The sequence below is a fragment of the Anopheles gambiae genome, chromosome 2 (assembly GCF_943734735.2).
Source record: "Anopheles gambiae chromosome 2, idAnoGambNW_F1_1, whole genome shotgun sequence".
Classification (NCBI taxonomy): domain Eukaryota; kingdom Metazoa; phylum Arthropoda; class Insecta; order Diptera; family Culicidae; genus Anopheles; species Anopheles gambiae.
Window position 1 is genome coordinate 72920566 of NC_064601.1, and position 9380 is coordinate 72929945.

The following is a 9380-nucleotide window of genomic DNA, read 5'->3' on the forward strand; positions in this document are numbered from 1 at the left end:
GGCGGTGGTACGGACGGTGGTGTTGGCGGTAGTGTTGGTGGTGGTACGGATGGCGGTGCTGGCGGTAGTGTTGGCGGTGGTACGGACGGTGGTGTTGGCGGTAGTGTTGGCGGTGGTACGGACGGTGGTGTTGGCGGTGGTAATGGCGGGGCGCTTACCCATAACCTTCCGCACGGAAATGGACGATGATATGGCGGGGTAAATGGAGTCCTGGCCAATCAGAGCAGAAGGCCGATGTTCTGGTAGTTTGGAGTACTTGGCCAGCTTGCCATCTGCCCGACCCATTTCCTCCACAGTCATCGACCGCTTCTGCATCAATCTAAATTGTTCCGGAGTAAGTATCATAACCTAATGCTCCTTCCCTGTGGCAACGGTTTTTGCTGGACGAATAACGGTGTTGGAAATAATTTTTATGGTGCTCTTGGTGCCGGTGGTTCGAGTGGTAGAAGTGGTGGTGGTGGTGTTGGTGGTGGTGGCTGTGGTGGTGGTGCTGGTTGTGGTGCTGGTGGTGGTGGCTGTGAAGGAGGCTGTGGAGGTGGCTGTGGAGGTGGCTGTGGAGGTGGCGCTGGTACAGCTCTGCGGCAGCCAATAAGCCGCACTGTACCGAACAGTTCCACTGGAGTGCCCTTCCGGATTCATGGTTAGCTAGAGGAAGTAGTAAATTTTAAATTAGAATCATACACATCCGTGTCCATCGCGGTCAACCGGTCAAATCGGAACGGGCATGGAACATGTTGACCGAAGCCAGGACAATCCAGCGATCGAGTCAACCACGGCACGTAAGAATTCGAATAATAAATAAATAAACACTTACCAATGTATATATATGTATGCGCCGATTAATCTGAAAATAATTCCTTGAAAAAAAACAGCCCGCAAACTAGCCACTGCACACGCACAAGTCTCGAACGGATATGAGACGGCACCAGCAATACAGCGACAATATCAATACCAGGAGTAGTAGTTTGTGGAACGAACGAAATGAGTACATGTGTGCAATACAGAAAGTCCTCCTCCTTCCCATTATCATAAACCAATACCTTTTTGAGCCTTTTAGATACATGGATATATACAGCGTGCTGTAGTGTTTAACTTTTTTTTTATCTTTATCCACCAACACAATTACATTGCGCCAAATTTGAATTGGTAGAAAGAGATAGCCGTTTGTTCGCATTTGCTCTCTCGCTCGCCGCGCCTTTAAAAACTGCAATAAATACGCTGGCTATCGTAGTTTTGGCTGAAGTCTAGCGTATTTTTTTGCGTATTTTTTGACACAAAACGACGCAAAAAACTACGCAGAAAACTGCTCGAATTTTCGCAGCGGGCTGTGTCCAAACAGTGCAGTGCTGGAAAGTGTTGTTCGTGTTTGGTGTTTCAGGAGTTTTGTGCTGTAGTGTAGTGCGTGTGGGAAAAAAAACCAAACTTAGACATTCTTTTACGCCGTTCGTTGTTTTCACAGCGAGACGTTAAAGTAAAAATCTAAACATTTTTAAGAACTATCCTAACGCACTTTACGTAGTTCACTTTTCTCAAAGCGCTACGTAAAGTGTTGTGGCCCAAGGGTGTAACCTGTTTTGTTAGTGCAGACTGTGAAAGCCTCTTGGAAGTGAGTTTTAAAGACATTAGTCTGATGGACTCACATAAGCCATTTGCGATCAGAAGTGAAGTGGTATTGTGGTGCAGTGGACATTGTGTAAACATTTTGACAGTGAAGTTTTTCAAGTGCCAGTGCTGAGAGGGCCGACGACATGTCGGACCCTCCTCCTGCCGCGAGGGCTCATCCCCCTCCCGGCACGAGTTCCCGGGCTAGGACATACCCGTATTGGTTTAACGGCGAGGAAGGAGAGCTGATGTATCTGGTCCTGACCATCGAAGAAGGAAAGCCGCTACCAGACCCGTTCATCGTAGGCAAAAGCCTACAACAACATGTTGGACGACCAGTAGAAGGTAACCTGATTAATAATAATCCCAAATACCTTTTGAAAACTCAATCATTTGGCCTCATCGCGAACGAAAGTCGTTAAAATTTATCCGATCGGTTAATTTGCTCGAATCCACTGGTGGAATTTATTTTCCACCGGTGGATAATTTTCTCCACCGGTGGATAATTTCTCCACCGGTGGATAACTCTTTCCGATTCGAGTAGCCCTTGATTTTGCCTATCTGTCAATCACACTTTTGTTTACATTTAGAGGTGTTGTTTTGCGGAATGAATAAAATAGTAAATTTGGCTTATTTACGGACCATCTAGTGAAGAATCCACACCAGAAGTGGCCTTAGACAGTACCGACTGTAGGCCTGTTCAAACGATCCGGTAAAAATGTAAAACGGGTGTTTGCCTGAACAAGTCTAGATGAAACAAAAGCGTATGAACTGGAGGACGAGGTTTGAATCCTTTCTGAGCTTGCCACCTTCACTGACGCTTGTCCTGTGCCATATACCATGTGCGTTCATCAACTCCAGCCACCGCGAACGTTGGATCCGTGAACGTCCGTATTTTACGCCCTCGTGCAAAAATATATTGAAACAACGCGGTACACTTATTCCGTGCAATAAGGAGTGTCCGAAACCGCTCATGGTCTCTCGCCCTCGCCAGTCCATTATCCTGGCCTTAATGACTGACGCCTCCAAGTCATCTGGCCACTTTAATTTAAACCTACTACGCCCTCTCCGCAATTGCGGATTTAACCGTAAGCGGACTGATTGGCCGCAGGAGGCTCCGTGGATATAAAGTCCAGCATATATGGTATGTACAGTAGTCTCATCGCGGGCCTCCATGAACGATAGAGGCTCCATGGACGAAGAGACTCAAAGACTACAGGGGCCCATATATGAGGGATTCCGACCAATACCCCCCACTCCCCCAAGAAAAAAATTAAAGTGTATTTGATTCAAAGCCAAGAGATGAATTCTCCCCCCACCCCCTCTCCCTGCACAACACCTGGGACGATCGTTTCCATGCCTTGAACAAGGACCGTCCACTGAAGACTGGCGAGCTTGATACGACAATGAGTGTGCTTCCACACGTACGATGATGATTGTGTCAGATTTGATAAAAATAAAATAACTACGTTAAAATTGTTATGTATGTGATACAGAAGAGAAGCTTTTCAAGTGTACATATTCGTTTAAATGGATGAACAAAAAAATTCATTGGGTGACACGTTTGTCGCGAGGCGTGGAACATAGCGATGTGTGTGTCAATCCGAACACTCCCGGGCTGTACCCTTCCATAAGCGACCCTGAGTTTTTGGGGATAGTCCGGAAGGTACAAGTAGGCACAACACCTTCGATAGGTGCAAAACAACGCAAACGATTCCGACCGGAACTCGCCGCTCCAACGGATATGAGTAGCTTATAATTTCTTGTACCTAGTGATAATACTGGTCTTCCCAATCTCGTTGCATTTACGTGTCGGAACCATGTTCTAACATGCCATAAGGCCATAACATAAGGTTGGATAAAAGAGAAGGATTAGCAGAAAAGGATTTTTTTTTGGTTTCTTATTTCTTAGCTTGAACTATAAAAACTAGATACCTGTTATAAACCTAAATTTATGTGTTTTGATTATTTATTTAAAAAAAACAGGTAAATTTATATTTTCTAAAAAATAATATTTTAGCTAAATCGAGTGATAAAACATCTTAAATAACTCAAACAGCGATAAAACATCCTTTTTTGCGAGCTGTTAAACATGGTTTTAAATATTATTTAGTTTTCCACTGTTATATCAACTGGGGTGGAGCAGTAGATATGGCTATCCGACTGAAATGGTTTTTTTATATGAAGTTTTCAACTGCATATCCCACTGCTCGACTTTTTAACCACGTTGCTATGGCGGCAAACACCATTCCACTCCACTGCCAAACCGATCGGTTAGCGAAGATTCTGATTGAGAAAACGCAATTGGATAACATTGGAATTTTGCTAACCGATCGGCTAAATTATCCACTCCGTTATCGACTTTCGTTCGCGATGAGGCCCATTGTCCCACTACAAAAAGTTACAATCACTTACTAAACTCATCAATGGAACACCAATCACCATCACACCCCACACAACTATTAATACCGTCCAGTGCGTAATTTTCTCTACCAACCTTAAACATATGAAGGATGAAGAAGTTCTAGCAAATTTAAAAGACCAACAAGTTACTGAAGTGCGTCGTTTTACTCGTAAAGTTAATAGTGAAATAATACCTACCAATTATTTCCTCCTCCGTATTGCTGCAACACGTGTCCCCTCTGTTATCCGCCTTGGCCCACTCCAAGTGATTCCCCGTACATATTATCCCAAACCCATGCTTTGTCTTAATTGTGCTCACTATGGTCATACCAAGCTGAGATGCGAAACCTCACAGGTTTGCCACAATTGTGGTATTCCTGCCCATGGTGAATGCACTGCTCCACTGAAATGTGTGAATTGCAAAGGCAACCAAAATTCTTTTGACAAATCCTGCCCATTTTATCTTAAGGAACAGGAAGTAATTAAATATTAAATTGATTACAACGTGGCTTTCTTTGAAGCACGAAAATACATAGATTCCCAACTACATAAACAGAGCGCAGTTCAACAAAGGCTCACTCTCGCTCAAGCTGTGTCCTCTAATCCACAAAGTAACGTTGCCCCTTCAACTTAACCCGATTCTAGGGACGAAGAAATTACCAATTTTAAAAAACAAAATGAAGAACTTTTGAAAAAACTCACTCCACCTGTTGCCACCCTCAACCCAAAAGACGAAATTATTGCCCAACTTAAACAAGAAAATGCTAATCTACATAAATAAGAAAATTGATCTACTAACAGAAACTATCAAAAACATGCAAATCGAACAAACCAAATTTTATAACACTTTTAATCAAAACAAAACCACTGATAAAGTTGAAACAATGGACCAATCCAAAGAATCTGACTCTTCTTGCTCCTCGTCCCTTCTGGACGGAAGCTCATCAAAGGCGCTTAAAAAACGAGCCCTCTCAAAGGGCTCCTCTTCCTCCGGGGAAGAAACGTCCCTCCCTCCCAAAAAAACCCCTCCATCTCCCATCCCTATCCCTTCCTCTCCCAATCCCCTCAACTCCGAGGGAGAGGAGCCCCTCCTCTCACCCGATAATGCTCCATTCATCGAGGTGAGGAGGTCAGAGAGGAGGAAATCATCTTTAAAACAATGACCACTTACATCACATCTTCTTTTGTATTAACTCCAAACATTCATTCTACAAATTCCCATCCTCCGTTAAATTACAATACACCTTTGTTTGCCATGTCCTGGAATATCAGGAGCATGAGCCGTAACTCTGATGAACTAAAAATTCTAATTACCCGCCACAACCCAACAATAGTCGCTTTACAAGATATGATGACCATACCAAACCTAAACAGCTCTCAATTCACCTAAACGGCATTCAATAACTATACCTGGCATTTTTTTCTAAACACCAACCAACATGCATCACTCCGTTGGTATAGGCAAACAAAAACACACACCCTCTAACCTTAATAATATTTCTACAAGCATACCTGCAATAGCCGTTAAAATATCTTCACCAATAGAATCCACAATAGTCAGTCTGTACCTTCCACCTTCTCTATGTCCTTCTATTGTTGCTCAGGAGATGGAAACTGTGTTACCACAGTCACCGTCACCTGCAATAATACTTGGCAATTTCAATGCCCAACATTCTACCTGGGGTAATCCTGGCTCTAATACTCGTGGCCATATGCTAAAAGACTATTTTGATACCTGCAGTATAGAGGTTATTCATAATACCACAGCCACACGTACCTGTCCCACTAATGGACAAGGTACTATTTTAGATTTTTATACTCTCTCCTCTTCTATAGCTTCTAGTTTTTCTGTTTCTATCCATAACGATACCTATGGCAGTGATCACCACCCGCTTTTTGTTCATAGCCTTCAACTAACCTACTGCCCTCAAAAACGTCCTAGGTGGAAATATGAGGAGGCTGACTGGGAAAAGTATAAAATCGAAAACCCTTAGATGATCCTCCCTCGCTTACACGCTTTACAGAGACAATTACAAATGCAGCGTTAACTATTATCCCTCTTACAAAGGGTACAGTTGGCAGAAAATTTGTCCTCTGGTGCTTAAAACAGTTGCCCTTGCCTCGACTCGAGACTCGACGAAAAGCACTCAAGACTCTTCAACGCTCAAAAAAAAGAAACAATATTTTTACACCGCTCTTGGCCGACCAATACCAAGAAGCCAATCGGGAATCAAGAGAAGCCGTCAAATTTGCAAAAAAATCTATCTTGGGGCAAATTTGTTTTTAAAATTAACACTAAGACAACCACCAAATATTCCAACAAATTGCAATTTTATCCGGTAAAAACCACAAATCAACTCCAATCATTCTGAAAACAGAAAACACTATTATTCCACCCAGTGCTGCAAAATGTCATGAGTATCATGAGATTTTCACCAACGAAAACAATGAACATATCCGTGGTAGCTTGATGCTCATTGCTGATAGTCAATAAAAGTGCGCCATGACATGCTGAACACGACATGTGAATTCTTGAGTCCAACGCGATACTCTGACTGACAAACTTAGCTTAATGCCGGCGCAAGCATTATCATGATTTTTTTCTGGCTGTGAACAGTGCTGCCAAATGCTACTGTTTCAATCATCAACCCTCATGACTGAAACGAAACTCAAATCAGATCACGTACACAACTGAGATGATCAGTGACTATACTCAAACAGTTGGAAAATCAATCACATGCTTGGTGACATTTAGTTTATTACCCAACTTTTGATCACTCACTTGGTCACGAAATTGTTGTCGGCGATAATCGCAACATTCTTGGAATACACTTGGCGCGTAGGCTCTAGCAACAAAATGAGCATGTTTTCTCCCTCTATCTGGTTTGATTATCTGTCGGGTCAAACAGAGCGAGAAAACATGCTCATTTTGTTTCTTGGAACCACTCGCACGCACCGCATATCTCCCGTGACCATCGCGATGATCACCGACTGAAAATGTCACGACCAAGTGATTGAACACGAGTTGGTTGCACACAATGTCACCAAGCATGCGATGGTCGCACCAACTGTTTGAGGCTCGCCTCTGATCTTCGCAGTAGAGCTCGTGACGCTGAGATGATTTTGTTTCAGCCAGAATTTGTCATGGCTATGTAAGTGACATTTTGCAAAATTGATCACAGCAAAAAAAAGTCGTGATATAGTGACTAACCAAGCGATGGTCGCAAACATGTCATGAGCATGTATTGGTCACACCAATCGTTCTGAGTATCACCTCTGATTATCACAATTGAGTACGTGACGCTGATATGGATTTTGTTTCAGTCAGATTTTTTTATGACATTGATAGTGACATTTTGCAGCACTGATTCCACCAACAGAAATACCTGAGGCTTTAGCTAGATACTTTTATGACACATCTGCAAAACATAATTTTCCATCTCATTTTCTAACCCATACATTCATCTTTGAGTCCAAACCCCTTCCACCCATTGACGCTTCCGACCAAAATTACAATAGACTTTTTTCTCTTAATGAGCTTGATTGGGCTCTTAATAAATGCCGTGGCATGTCTTCAGGCCCGGACAACATTGGTTATCTAATGCTTCAAAATCTTCCTTACCGGTCCAAAACAGTCCTCCTTCAGATTTACAATAATATTTGGTCTTCCGGGAACATACCAGATGACTGGAAAACTTGTTTCACAATTCCCATTCCAAAACCCAATAAATCACCACATGCAATAGATAGCTAGCGCCCCATTTCTCTCCTGGATTGCATTGGCAAAATCATGGAGAGAATGGTAAATAGAAAACTGACACAAGAATTAGAAGTCCAGAACCTGGAATGGTTATTGGGTTAGCAGCGGCCGTTCCTTCCTGAGAACCATCAAGACCACAAAACCACCATGGAAAGACCATCCATCACACCAAGACCAGAGAATCTTATCACGACTCTGGATAGGACACAACCAGCTCACCCACACCTTTTCATTACAAAAATCAAGCCCACCACTATGCATTTCTTGTGGCGTCGACATCACCGTCCGTCACATCTTAACCGAATGTCATGGATACCCTGCGGAACGCATCACCTGCAAATTGGACCACAGCATCGACACCATCCTCTCACCAGACAGCGATTGCCAGCGTAAACTTTTAAAATTCCTCCGTATCACTAATCTTTATAAACAACTCTAACCAAAACCATATTTGTGACAGACAATAAAATCAACAGATACTTTTAAGTAAACCGAGGCTACCCGGTATAAGGTATTTTTGAAGCCACAAATGGCTTGCAAAGAAGATTGTTAGACTTTAAGTATAGAATTAATCAACCGATTAAAAGAGGCGAATGAGGCCAATTGGCTCAAAGTCTCTATGAAAATAAAGGAAAACAAAAATTTCGCTCTCAAAGCCAGCAGGTTGTAGCAGGTTATGTGTATTTTTTTTTTGACTATTATGTTTAGTTTGCATTTAAATCAGTTATGTTCTTTCGTATCCTATCATTCATATAAATACCAATAATTAAAAAACTATTTAACCTCAAAATGTCTAACGCTAGACGTGAAATGCAGATAGCAAATTTGCCATTGCACGCTGTTGTGGTTATGTGCCGAAAAAAGACTGAATCTCGTACACTGTTTCGTTTGTCAAATCGTGCACGAAATATCAATCAAAAAACAGCCGCAAAGTGACATTTTCACTCGCTTGGGTAGTTTCTCGACAAAGATATCCCGCCATGCAATTGACAGGGATTTGCGAGGGCGCGCTCGCCATACATGTTTACCGCCCCATAGCCACTCACTCACTCTCTCCGCTTGGTGACGCACAGACGTGGTTTTGATCGCTACTGCTTATTCCAGTGTTTTAACGCGGCTTGATTAATCGCCCTGTGGCTGGCAAAATTTTATCGCTTGTGGCTTTTGCACACATTTGCTTTGCGATATCACTCGTTGTGTGCCTGCTTTCCAGTGTAACAGTGGGCCTCATCGCGAACGAAAGTCGATAACGGAGTGGATAATTTAGCCGATCGGTTAGCAAAATTCCAATGTTATCCAATTGCGTTTTCTCAATCAGAATCTTCGCTAACCGATCGGTTTGGCAGTGGAGTGGAATGGTGTTTGCCGCCATAGCAACGTGGTTAAAAAGTCGAGCAGTGGGATATGCAGTTGAAAACTTCATATAAAAAAAACCATTTCAGTCGGATAGCCATATCTACTGCTCCACCCCAGTTGATATAACAGTGGAAAACTAAATAATATTAAAAACTATGTTTCACAAACTATGCTCGCAAAAAAGGATGTTTTATCGCTGTTTGAGTTATTTAAGATGTTTTATCACTCGATTTAGCTAAAATATTATTTTTTAGAAAAT